Here is a 12,191-nt window from a genome sequence, read left to right as displayed (position 1 = left end):
GATATTCCAGTTCGTCTGGTATGGTTAAAGGGCTCCCGCACGGATCTCAGGAATGAAAACTTAAAATTTAAACAACTGAAAGGATTTAGCGATCTTGTAGTGACCGCTCCCTTTCATGCGTTCTTGGCTTTACCTCGCAAGGCTTTATCGTGAGTTCATAAACCTTATGGTGATTAGGTAATATTTTATCCTTTCACATCTTTTCTAAATGCCCTACCATCATACTTCTTTTATTCAGACCTACAATTGCTTTTCTACAAATCCTAGTGAAATTGCAGCAAAACTAAACGAATATTTTTTTTTTTACCTGTGCTAACCATCGACGGCATATCTTCCGATTTAGGATAGTTGGTAAAGCACCATGGGTCACCCTATTGCAGAAGACAGAAGTCCGGGCGTGACCAGGAAGAGGCCATAACAACCGAAGAAACACCTGGTTGAAATCCCCCACGAACTCATGTGTGTTCTTATTTATTTGTTTTCTTTTTACAGTGGCGGCCCTTTTAATACTGTTCTTGTGGAAGCCTTTGACGGACGTCACTATTAATATTTGATGAAAAATCGAAGGCAGTCGCCTCAATAAGAGTAAGGGAAAGAGCGGCCACGCTGGATTCATGGGTCAGGAATTGCAATGTTCAAAAAAGCAGTCAGTGATGTGCAAGCCAAGCTGTTAGCACCTCCGTTACTTCAGTGGTACTATGAGCAGGTTGCACCCTCTGGCACCCTGTGGCGCCCCGCGGTTCACCGACAGTCACCGCCGCCTTGGCCTAGCGACCACCACCATCTGCCTCAGCCAATGAGGCTGCTTACTAAAATGAAGACCGCGCTGTCACGTGAGGTGCCTTGCGAATTCCCCATCATTTCTGCAAATGTTCTGCTTTGCTGTAAAAGTGCGATTCACAAGCTCGAGGGCAAAATTCTTCTGGATAGGCTGGCAAATTTTGAGCTGAAGGGACGCCAACCGGAGCGCATTTGATAACCTTGAAAGCATTCCAAAGCCTCCGACCTACATTGTTCAGTGCATGGCGGCGTGTGATGTCTGCGTAGAGTTCAGAGGTCTGCAATCAAGTTTAGATGCAAGGCTTTCTGCACTCCTCCTGCCAAACTGCATAGTACTTTATTTTACAGTTATATTAAGTGCGTAGAACAAAACGTTCAAGCAAATAAGTGTACTCCTACAACGAAAACTTGGTTCTGTTTTTTTTGTTGTACTTGAGCTGGCACGTACTGGCGGCTGATAGCAAAATCATCGGTGCTGATGTTAAAAACAAATGGCGCTGCTCGTTCCCAGCTGTAAATGAGCACAGCTGCCTGACTTAAACTGAAGTGGCGTCTCGGCATTACTCCATCTATCTTCTTTTTGGTGGAAGTGTTGCCACGCCTCAGTTGCTTGGTGAGACGCCCGAGAGATACCGCTGCAGTTCTTTGGCCTTCACCCAAACTAAAGAACAAAGGCGCTTTTTTAGAATTCTCTTGCCTTTTCGCTGCCCGAGCGACCACAACCATATCATTTCATAGCCAGCACGCCATCAAGGACACTTCCATTGACCCGTGAAGCTAGCTCTTTTGCGGGCATTTTCTTTTCCGTTGGGCCTAGTTGAGTCACCAAATGGGTTGGATTACGAAATTTATGTTGGGACCATGTCGACAAGTCATACAAACACGTGCCTATGTTCTAAACCATTTTGCGGAGATGAAGGGGTGCTGTGACGAGCTCAAAATCTTGTCGGTAATGTTGAATTTACACATTCAGTAAAATAACCAATCATAACACACTCTGCTATTACTGCTTTTTTGGTTCCGCCATTGCGCCAGCTAATATTTCTCGCTGCATGACTTAATTTTCATCCAGAACTTCCTTTTAACTAAACTAAAGACGAAGAAAGTTGTGCCACGATTAAGTTTTTTATTGATGGGAAAAAAATATAGATAAGTTTGGGGCAGGGTAAAGATTCGTTTCTCCAATAAGAGACAGCGACATCAATGACAGAAACAGAAAAGGCACAGCCCTATTATAAAAGTTCCAAGTTTTGCCCTTTCGGGACGCAATAAGAACATAGAAGGGCATGCCAAGTTCCTTAGTGTACCCACGCAAGGTAGCAAACAGCACTGCCAAGCTAATGTTATGTTTTTGAAACTCCGAAATACCTTTGCTATAATGCGCATAGATGTGCATGCAAAGCTCCTTATTATGTTTACGCAAGGAAGCAAACAGCACTGTCAAGCTGATGTTAAGTTTTTAAACTCCGAAATACGGTTGCTTTAATGCGCTAACACAAGCTGCCAAATCATCAGAGATAAGTGACTGTTCGACTTGTAAATATGTTTTTCAAATTATTTGTATTCTAAGCAACTCCCAAAAGGCAGCACGAAAGAGAGGTCGCGGAAACCGACCCAAGTCACGGATGCAGACTGTAAAGTCAATGCTTTTGGTGCTCGTTTATTTGTGGCATTATTTTCAGATGCTTCTTTTCTTGGGAGGAGAGGCGTGAGCGGAAAGCAAGTTTTTGTACAGCCTCCACACAGCACACTCGAGTTACCAATTTTTGCCACCAACTAACCACATTCGCCGAATGACAGTAACGTTCATAGCTTTTGACTAAAACGTTTGTTATACCCTGTGGCCCTGGGTAATGCAGAACTCCATGCTTGCACAAAATTCTGCATTACGCCGAAAACTGTTATCGTGGTTATCGGGATAACGCAGTCTTTTTAATGACCAAAACTTCTATTTCATTTTCGTCGCCTCGAAAGCGGGCTAACCTAGCCTGTCTATACGCACCGGAACTGGAGCATCCGCGGAGGCGCGATGAGATACGGCTTCTCCTGAGTGCTCGAAACTCGCGCGTCGCTTCGCTCGTCCCACGTGGAAGCCAAAAAATTATGGCGGCGTTCGATCCGTGACTCTCACTCTTCCGGCCTTTGTAGGCTTGTACATCCATCACGGGTACCAGTTGGTTATGAGCATCTCAGCGTGGACACTGGGGAACGTATGGGAAAGGGGGCTTCCGGACCGTGTGCACAACGTGCCCTTGTTAGCGCCGAAGGCAAACGCTGAGAAAGTTATGCACGACCCCGTCGCACCGAGGCGAGCTCGGAAAAGTGCGCGGGCGCCAGATGAAAACAGGACGGTGAGGCGCAAAGCGGGCTAGATGCATTACTGAGGAACTCTGACAAGCTGGAGGCTGAATCCCGCGGTGTGAAAAGGGGCGCAGAAGGCTCTATGCCAACCGAACGTAGCGTGAAAACGGACAGGGATGGTTTGCGGCACGGATTCACATACGCTTGCTGCATAGTTGTGCAAGTTTGCATCCCAGGGAGAAGACGGGGAGTACTAATTATGCCGGGGGAACTCAGAAGAGCAGGGCGTACAAGAGTGAGAGATTGCGTTTAATGGTAAAGGCGAGGTTATCGGGGCCTTTGCGCATAGATTGGTACGCCATACGAAGAAAAAAAACTACACAAGGTTATCTATTAACAAATAACTGAAAAAATGTACTGTGACACGCTTGAGTTTCCAGTCACCTATACGAGCCCCGAAATGAAGCAATGCTAAAGGAGCCTTCTGTGAGAACGGTTTCCCGAGCTGTGGCCAACAACGTGGGTACGCTCGGTCATCCGCGCTATTTGTCGTTGTAATAAAGACGTACACATATCTTCGTGTTTGCACAGGGAAATAGAGAATAATGGTTATACTTAACGAACTACAATGTTTACCCAATTCTTACACGGAGGTCAGGTAGTATAGGAATAGAAATTCTCCTTTATTATCGCTTTGATCGTTCAAAGTTCATGTATGAAGGCAATAATTGTAGTCTTTACTTTTTGTTTTATTTACAGTATTTTGCAGGCACTTTATGAGGACCAGGCAGGAGTGAGAAACACGCAGGATGCGATGTTGTGGGATACTTCTTAACAAGGCAAAAAAGTAAAAAGAAGTGTAGCTTGAAATCCGTACAAATAATGAGAAAAATGCATACTAAAGAGAGATCTAAAAAAGTATATTTGATTTGAGCAAATAACCGAGAACAGTATGGGAACACGCATTATAGTACTAATATGTAAACCATTATTTTATTCCTCGTAGGCGATTCGGTACCGTTGATCATGCGCTGATATAAGGGGAGCTGTGTGCTATGCAAATTTCTCCTTTAAATCTCCCCACATGCGCACCCCATTTCTGGTTTTTCGTATGAATCTTTCGTTAGAGCGCGTACAGACTTCCAGAATGCGTGGAACCTGTAGATTCCGCGAAGCCATTACGTTCAGCCATGATCTCATTACGACGCCACTTCAGTAGAATGGCGTGAGGTGGCTAAAGGTCAGGCAGCCACTGTGAATGGATTGCAATACGTAGGGACAGCTGCGTGCCAAGAAGTTTACGAGCGCCAGTTCAAGGAATTTTAAGGCCCAAACATCCGCCGCTTACAAACTCCTTCCTTGCCAGCTAAGTCAATATACGCGCTGCATTCGCATAATGTTCTCCCTGCAAGCCACGTACGCCGCCAGAGCGTACGCGTTCCTTTGAAGACGGAATATGCATTTTAGATTTGGGGCAGGTCTGTTTGCGGGCGAAAGTGTTCGCTCGCCCTAGGACCACAAGGGGCCGCCCCTTGACGACTGGAATGCCGAAAAGGCGCATGATACCCCTTGAAAACAGCTATATTTAGTTCGTTAGTGTGCGATCCTCGCTAATACATCACAATGATGAAAGAAAACCGGTTTTTGTGAATGTTAGCTGCCTCAAACTTTCCCGATTCTCCAAGCTTCGCGTTTTCGCTTCCTGACATTGCCAGCTGATAAATTTGTCGACGATAAACTATGCACGCCTGTCAGTTTAGCTTCCGTACAGTCTTTTAAAATCCTTTTTTTTTTCTAATTTTGCGTGACGCCACAAGGCGAGGTAAGCTCCAAGGTATCACCCCCATCCGGCATTGCGGAGAAGGGGCATAGCCAGAATTCTTTCTTGGTTTGGCAAGGGGGGCAGTTTTGCGACACATTTTTGTCTTCTTTTGTTTATGTCTTACCAACGCGCCAAAATAGCCCCTTACTGACAAAATGTTCACTTACATACTTAGATACTGTTGTCCCTCGATCATACGCACTAGTATTGCACTGAAGATAGACATAGCAGACAATGAAACTGATAATTCATCACCAGTCTATTCGCTAGCACCATCCGAGGAAGTCATTATCCCCACTATTCCTTCACGCCCATAGCACCTGCTTGTCTGGGGAGCTGATCTGTCTGGAACTCGTTTGTATTGGCTGGCCCTCCTACCTGTCGCATCACCATCAATCCTCGCACTAAGCACAACTGCCACATTTACTATGATTTCAGACTGCTTACAAAGTAGAAGCTGCTGTTCGAAGCATTTTTAACTGACTAAGCTATAAGCTTGGGCGTGTTGGTAAAAAATCCTAAAAACTACGCTAACACGACGCAGACAAGACGTCTCGTCCACGTCTTGTTTACGTTCCTTTCGCGCTGTTCCTAGGATTTTTGTGTAGTTAGGGTGGCGAATTGCTTGTAAAAATACCAATTTCATTTTTGCAATTTTTCGGCATTGATTATAAAACCCTTTCAAAATCCATAAAATTATTTGGTGACAAACCATCTGTAAAGCGTCAATAAAACAAAAAATTGTTCCACCCTTGAAAATAATTCGAACGCTGCGTAAGGAACTTATCCCAAAGGGAACTCCGCTCTTAAAAGACCAATCATTTAATGGCGAAGCCGAAGAGATGCGGCAAAAAAAAAAAAAAAACGGTGATCACCCTGGCGCGAACTGTTTTCCCATCGGTACACGAGGCAGGGAGAGCGAAGCACGCTTCAGAATTAGTGAAACCTTATTCGGATATGAGGCGTCACGTCCTTACGAAGCGAACTCTTTCTAGTCACCACAGCACTATGAGTTATGAACCCTAAGTTTTATTCCAGCACTATGCACTCTCATTACTACTAACACGGCAACCATCGACTATTTGGAAATGAATCTTCCGCCTGGCCAGAGAACGGCTTCCACTATACTGAAAGGGGACGAGCTCGCAATATTTCCTGATTTGTTCATACTAGTGAAGGGTATAAGTGAATTGCTTCCAAGTTTCATTCGTGGTTATGCATACATATTCGCATTCCCAGATGCGAGTTCATGCCTTTTTTGTAATGATGTGAGCGAGGCGGCGCCGCCAAACAGAGATTTGTGGCCTGGCCTAACCGTGTGGGTGGGAGGACGTGGAGGCGTAGAAGGTACTCAAACGGTTTTTTTTTATTTTGGAAAAAAAGAGCAAGGTTAGTCATTCTGAGGGAGCAGCGCAAAGTCGTCTTCCAGGCTGAGCTGCATTGCGTCCACCGTGCGACGCATAACTCAAGCCTCTATTCCCACAGCTTGCTACGCTCCACCCAGTTCGCATGGCGCCCTTCTTCGCTGCCCTCTGCTGCCAACAAGCTGAAGGGCCCTACCAAATATATGCTCAGTGATATATACGGGATGTGATTTATCCCACTGGGCCGCCGCCTAAGGCTACTGGAAATGCATGGAACAGGTTGGACACTTTTTAAGCCTGAAGTAGAGAGCGTGATTGTAAATTATACCCCTGTAACAACAGCAACCGCAACAACAATCACGGGAGCAGATGCAGCAGCAACAGGAAAAGGAACCACCGCAACGGCAACAATAAAAGGCACACTCACGTCTCCTTTCCCGGATTAAATGTCACTTTAAGAAGGCTCAGAAGGAAAGCAAACGGCAATCGTCCTCAAAATGTTCGCACGTGCCACGGTAAAGGGAAGTGTGTCGACTGACATCCGAAAAGTTTCCGTCGCTCCCGCATAAAAACAAAACGGACTTTCTTTTTGTAGACATTACCAGCCATCACCAACAGAGACTCCAACAGTTTGGAAGATCATTAACCAAAAAATACAAAATTCATTGTTTCCCTGCCCTATCAGCCTTCAGGTGCTGTCTCTGACTGACGCTTTTCCGAGCCACCAGCCTCTCCCTGTCTGCTCTGTATTCCGCTGCAAACCGCTCGATGGCCTTGCACCCGTCCGTATCCCGCTCCACACCAACATGCCCAAGATTAGATTATTACGTGACGCGTTGTCAAACGTCACTGATTCCTTGAAACTATCCTCCGCCTTGGCGTCGACAGCATCGATACGTAAATTTGTAAAAATATCAAACACCCCGCAAGCATCACCCCGACGGATATTTTCACAACACTCTCTCGACTGGTTCCGTTCCGCGAAATTCAAAACTAGAAAAGGTTCTTGGAGCACCCAACAAAGCCTCTTGCAACACTTTCCGCCGAATTCTTCTTCAACGTGGGTGCTCGAAACTACATAACTGCTAGCTTTTGAAAATCTGTTCGACTATGTTAATTACGGCACTCAATTGACATTCCTCCCAAATGTCTAAATTCTGGCTTAGACGTCAACATCCCTGTCGACGCGCTTTTAATATTGGAGAAAAGCATTCGTTAGAGTTCGTCATTAGCGTCTATTATTAAACATCCAAACATAAACATAGAAAAGCACGTAATTCTACGGCTGTCTAACCTTTGACTAACCGACAACAGCTGGCTTGGGCTTATGCTAATGCTTTCTTCCCGTGTCCTGTCATCTCTGGTGTTCTTGAGGAATTTACCCGGATCTCTACGTCCACACTTATATACCAGCGATCTACGAGATCACATTTATTCATACATTGGGCTTTTGGCAGACGAATGTGTTATTTCTTGCACCTGGTTGTCGACTAAAACGATAAGTCAAAGCATGGAAGAATTCACTGAAGGTATATGCATGGCGCACTTAAGGAAACACGGCTCTTAACGGAAACAAAAACCTGTTCTAGCGTCTCGTAGATACCAGTTTCACTTCGCTCAGTCATTGCGTGCCTTTGCTGTCTCTCTCGTCTCTTTCATTACACTTATGGTTTTGTACTTTTGCTTATGACTGTACAAACGCGATTGTGCAGCTGCTTTTGTTAGCTGGCGATGTTGAGACGAACCCTGGGCCTGACTCCCCCCACTCTTCTGACTCTGCCGACATTTCGTCGCAAATGCTCAAGGCACTTAAAGAATTGCAATCTGGTCAGTCAGCTATGTTAGAGCAATTAAAAGCGATTCAGACAACCCTAGCGGAGCATGAAAAGACCTTCAGAGAGATGAAGGAACGGCTAGATAAAATCGAGTCAGACCATGCTTCCCTAGAGACTACGAGGCCGCTACTGACGGGACTGCAGTCGGATACTGATAACAATGCTCATCATATAAAAGTGTTCACGGCTCGAATTAGTGACTCAGAGAACAGATCAAGGCGCAATAACCTGGTATTTTATGGGCACCAGGATACCCAAAACGAATCGTGGGAAGAGTCGGAAAAAATAGTAATTGAGCACTGCAATCGCCTCCTTCAAACTACCGTTCAACCCCGTGACATTGAAAGGGCCCATCGCATAGGCACGTTCCGCGCCGGAAAGTGCAGACCAATAATAGTTAAATTCGCGCATTTTAAAGATAAGGACCATAAACTGTCACTTAGCAGTAAGCTTAAAGACACCGACTTCAGCATTTCTCAGGATCTCTCCCCTAGTACTCGCCTTGCCCGTAAGCGCCTAATTGAATTTGGGAAAACGCAAAACTCGAGTTACAAGCTACGCCATGAAACACTGACCGTAAACACCAAAACCCATGTATTTGATCATGCTTCAAATAGGGTTGTCGAAAAGAGTTCATAGCAGCCAACAAATAAACTACGCGGGCCTCGTCCTTCCCATCAGTCTTTATCATTTTTGTTAAGCAACATACGAAGTGTCATTCCGAAGCGGGATAAGCTATGCGACTTGATAAATCCTCATCGTCAAATATTGTGCTACAAACAGAAACGTGGCTTAACTCGTTAATCGATGATGCGGAAATATTGCCATGTCTCCCTGACTTTGACATATTTCGCAAGGACAGGGATAACAACTTGCGCGGTGGCGGTGTCCTGGTAGCCACGAAACGCGACCTACGCTGCGTGCGCATCAATATTACATCGCCATTAGAAATTGTTTGGCTCTGCTACCACGCATCCCACCCGCGCATCTTGAATGGAGTTTGCTATCGCGCTCCTAGTACTGACACTTCTTTTGCACGTCTGTTTCATGAAAATTTGAACCAACTAAGAACGACCCACCCAAACAGTCCTATATTGTTATTTGGCGACTTTAATTTCCCTAGTATAAATTGGTCTGATACTGCTTCTATGTCAGCAAAAAATACCCCCCCTGGCGAGTTTATCAACACGTGCCTCACCTTCGGATTGTCCCAACTGGTCACTCAGCCTACGCGTGTTACTGACCACTCGTCTAACATACTAGATCTTGTCTTAACTTCACACCCTGAGAACGTCTCCCCTATCGCCTACCTGCGTGGCCTGAGTGATCATTTGGTTGTGCACGCTTCATTCTCATGCAGTTTACACACAAGTAAAAAAACCAGAAAAACACTTTCGTTGTACGATAAAGGGGATTACGACAGTATGAACCGGGGCTTATCAACGTTCTTTGAAAACTTTACAGCCAGCTTTGCGCAGCGCTCACTTGAATCCAATTGGCTTCTTTTTAAATCAGAGATGCAACGCCTAATACGCCTTTATATTCCTACTAAAACGATATCTGAACGCCCGAGTTCTCCGTGGTTTAATACATCCCTTAAACGCTTAAACAATAAAAAAAAGCGATTGTTCCGGGCAGCAAAGAATTCTAACACGAGTCAAGCCTGGCAGAAATATTACGCCGCTGAAAACGATTACAAAACCTCAACCGCCCACGCTAAACAAAGTTTCTTCTCTGTCACCTTACCCTCTATGCTACGCACTGAACCAAAGCGCTTCTGGAAAACTATTAACCCCAGTGCATCTAACTGTGTTTCGCTGTGCGATAGCTCTGGACTCCCTACCCCGGACCGTGAAGTACCAGATATATTGAACAACGCATTTAGCGAGGTTTTTACGCGTGAACCCTTGAATGACCTTCCCACTGTCCCTTCTTATGAGTACCCCCCCCCCCCCCCATGCCGAGTATTATGTTTGAACCACAAGGCATAGTCAAAGTAATTGACTCGCTGAAAAATTCATCATCTGTTGGTATTGATGGTATAAATGCTAAAGTGCTAAAAAACACCAAACACATGAGCAGCTTGTTTCTCTCACTCATTTTTCAACAGTCTCTGAACACAGGATCGGTTCCCTATGATTGGCGCATCGGTGAGGTCATCCCAGTATTTAAAAAGGGAAATCATTTGAGCCCTAATAATTACCGTCCGATTTCAATTACCAGTGTCTGTTCTAAAATCATGGAGCATATATTGTATTCGCACATTGCCAAATTTTTGAATTCCGTCAATTTCTTCAATCCTAATCAGCATGGTTTCCGTAAAGATCATTCTTGCGACACTCAACTTGCCATGTTCCTTCATGACGTACATTCATGCCTAGACCGCAACATTCCAACTGATGCAATCTTTATTGATTTTGAAAAAGCATTTGATAAAGTCCCACATAACCGCCTACTGCTAGAATTGTCTCGGCTTAATTTGCACCCATTAGTTTTGAATTGGATAAGCGCATTTCTAAGTTACCTTTAACAATTTGTCCACGCCAGTTCGCATACGTCATCACTCACGCACGTGCTCTCCGGTGTTCCCCAAGGAACCGTCCTGGGGCCACTTCTTTTTCTCATATATATAAATGATCTCCCTATAAATCTTACGTCGTAAGTCAGTCTTTTCGCTGACGACTGCGTCAATTATCGCCCTATAAGTAGCAGCTGTGACATATCCGCATTACAAGAAGACCTATTTCGCGTGCAGGATTGGTGCAATAACTGGCTGATGTCTTTAAATATCCAAAAAACTGTGCACGTTTCTTTCCACCGCCGCCGCAATTTTGTGCAACCTAAGTATACTATTAACAACATTGCTATTGGTTCTGCTGACTCGGTTAGATACTTAGGTGTCCATATATCTCACAACTTAAACTGGTCCTGTCACATTAACCACATAACGAACTCGGCTAACCGTGCTCTTGGCTACCTGCGCCGTAATCTTGGCCTAACCCCTCCGTCAATAAAATTACTTGCATACGTAACTTTCGTGCGGCCTAAATTAGAATATGCTAACGCTATCTTCTATCCTTACCAAACTTATTTGATCAACACCCTCGAATCTGTCCAAAATCGAGCCGCTCGATTTATTTTATCTGGTTACTCCCCCTATTCAAGCGTTTCAGCGTTAAAAGCAGAACTTAACCTTCCAACACTTCAATCTCGCCGCAAAATAGCTCGACTGTGTCTTTACCACAAATTCTTCCACTTGCAACAACTTGGAAATCAGTACATCCAACTAGCCCACCGTATTTCCCGTACTAGTCACACCAATGCAGTCTATCCGGAACGTGCCCATACTAATACATTTCAACAATCATTTTTCATACGCACATCCCGAGACTGGAATAACCTACCTGCTGCAGTTGCTACAATCATTGACCCATCTCGTTTCAAGCACGCCATTGAAGAAGTGCCGCCATAATTAGTGTACCCATTCTGTTGCTGTCGGCACGTTGTTGTAACCCTCCTTTCTAGTACTATATCATACCCACCCCTTATATAGAAGTGCCGCTATAATTACTGTACATCGTCTGTTGCCGTTACAATGTTGTTACCCTTTTTTCAAGTGCCGTGTCATGCCCACTCCTCATGCAATGTCCCAATGTGACCTTTGAGGAATCAATAAATCAATGTCTAGGTATCCACATTTGTCACGTCCTTACATGGTGCTCCAGCGTAAACCGCATTACTAACGAGATCGGACTCTCGGATATCTGCGACGCAACCTACATCTGTCTCCACCTAATGCCATATCACTTAGCTACGAAGTTCTCGTACAACGAAAGCTGGAATTTTCAAGCGTAGTCTTCGGCTCACCGCAGCAACTTCATTTCCTCATTTGTCAGAAAGCACGCAGCCTGGTTCATCCTTTTTCCTGTTTTCCCACCACACAAGAGTGACCCATTTAAAATATAACGATGCAACGCCAATCAGTAAAACGCGAAGTGGCCACGTTTTGCCACGTATACGTTATATCCTGACAGGTCTTTGTTCCATACCGCTCACCACCCATTGAACAGCAATGACCTCTCAAATGTG

At 44.9% G+C, this 12,191-nt stretch overlaps 1 protein-coding gene across 1 annotated transcript in view; it reads right to left on the bottom strand.

Annotated features, from left to right (window-relative positions):
• LOC144173330 (gonadotropin-releasing hormone II receptor-like) overlaps positions 1-12,191 on the bottom strand; it is a 159,634-nt gene that overhangs the window by 78,918 nt on the left and 68,525 nt on the right. The gene's annotated exons all lie outside the window — the stretch shown is intronic.

The sequence above is a fragment of the Haemaphysalis longicornis genome, unplaced genomic scaffold (assembly GCF_048455015.1).
Source record: "Haemaphysalis longicornis isolate Haplotype H1 unplaced genomic scaffold, Haemaphysalis longicornis Haplotype H1 scaffold_3, whole genome shotgun sequence".
Taxonomy (NCBI): Eukaryota; Metazoa; Arthropoda; class Arachnida; order Ixodida; family Ixodidae; genus Haemaphysalis; species Haemaphysalis longicornis.
The sequence above is the reverse complement of the archived record's forward strand: the minus strand, read 5'-3'. Positions and strand labels throughout refer to the sequence as shown.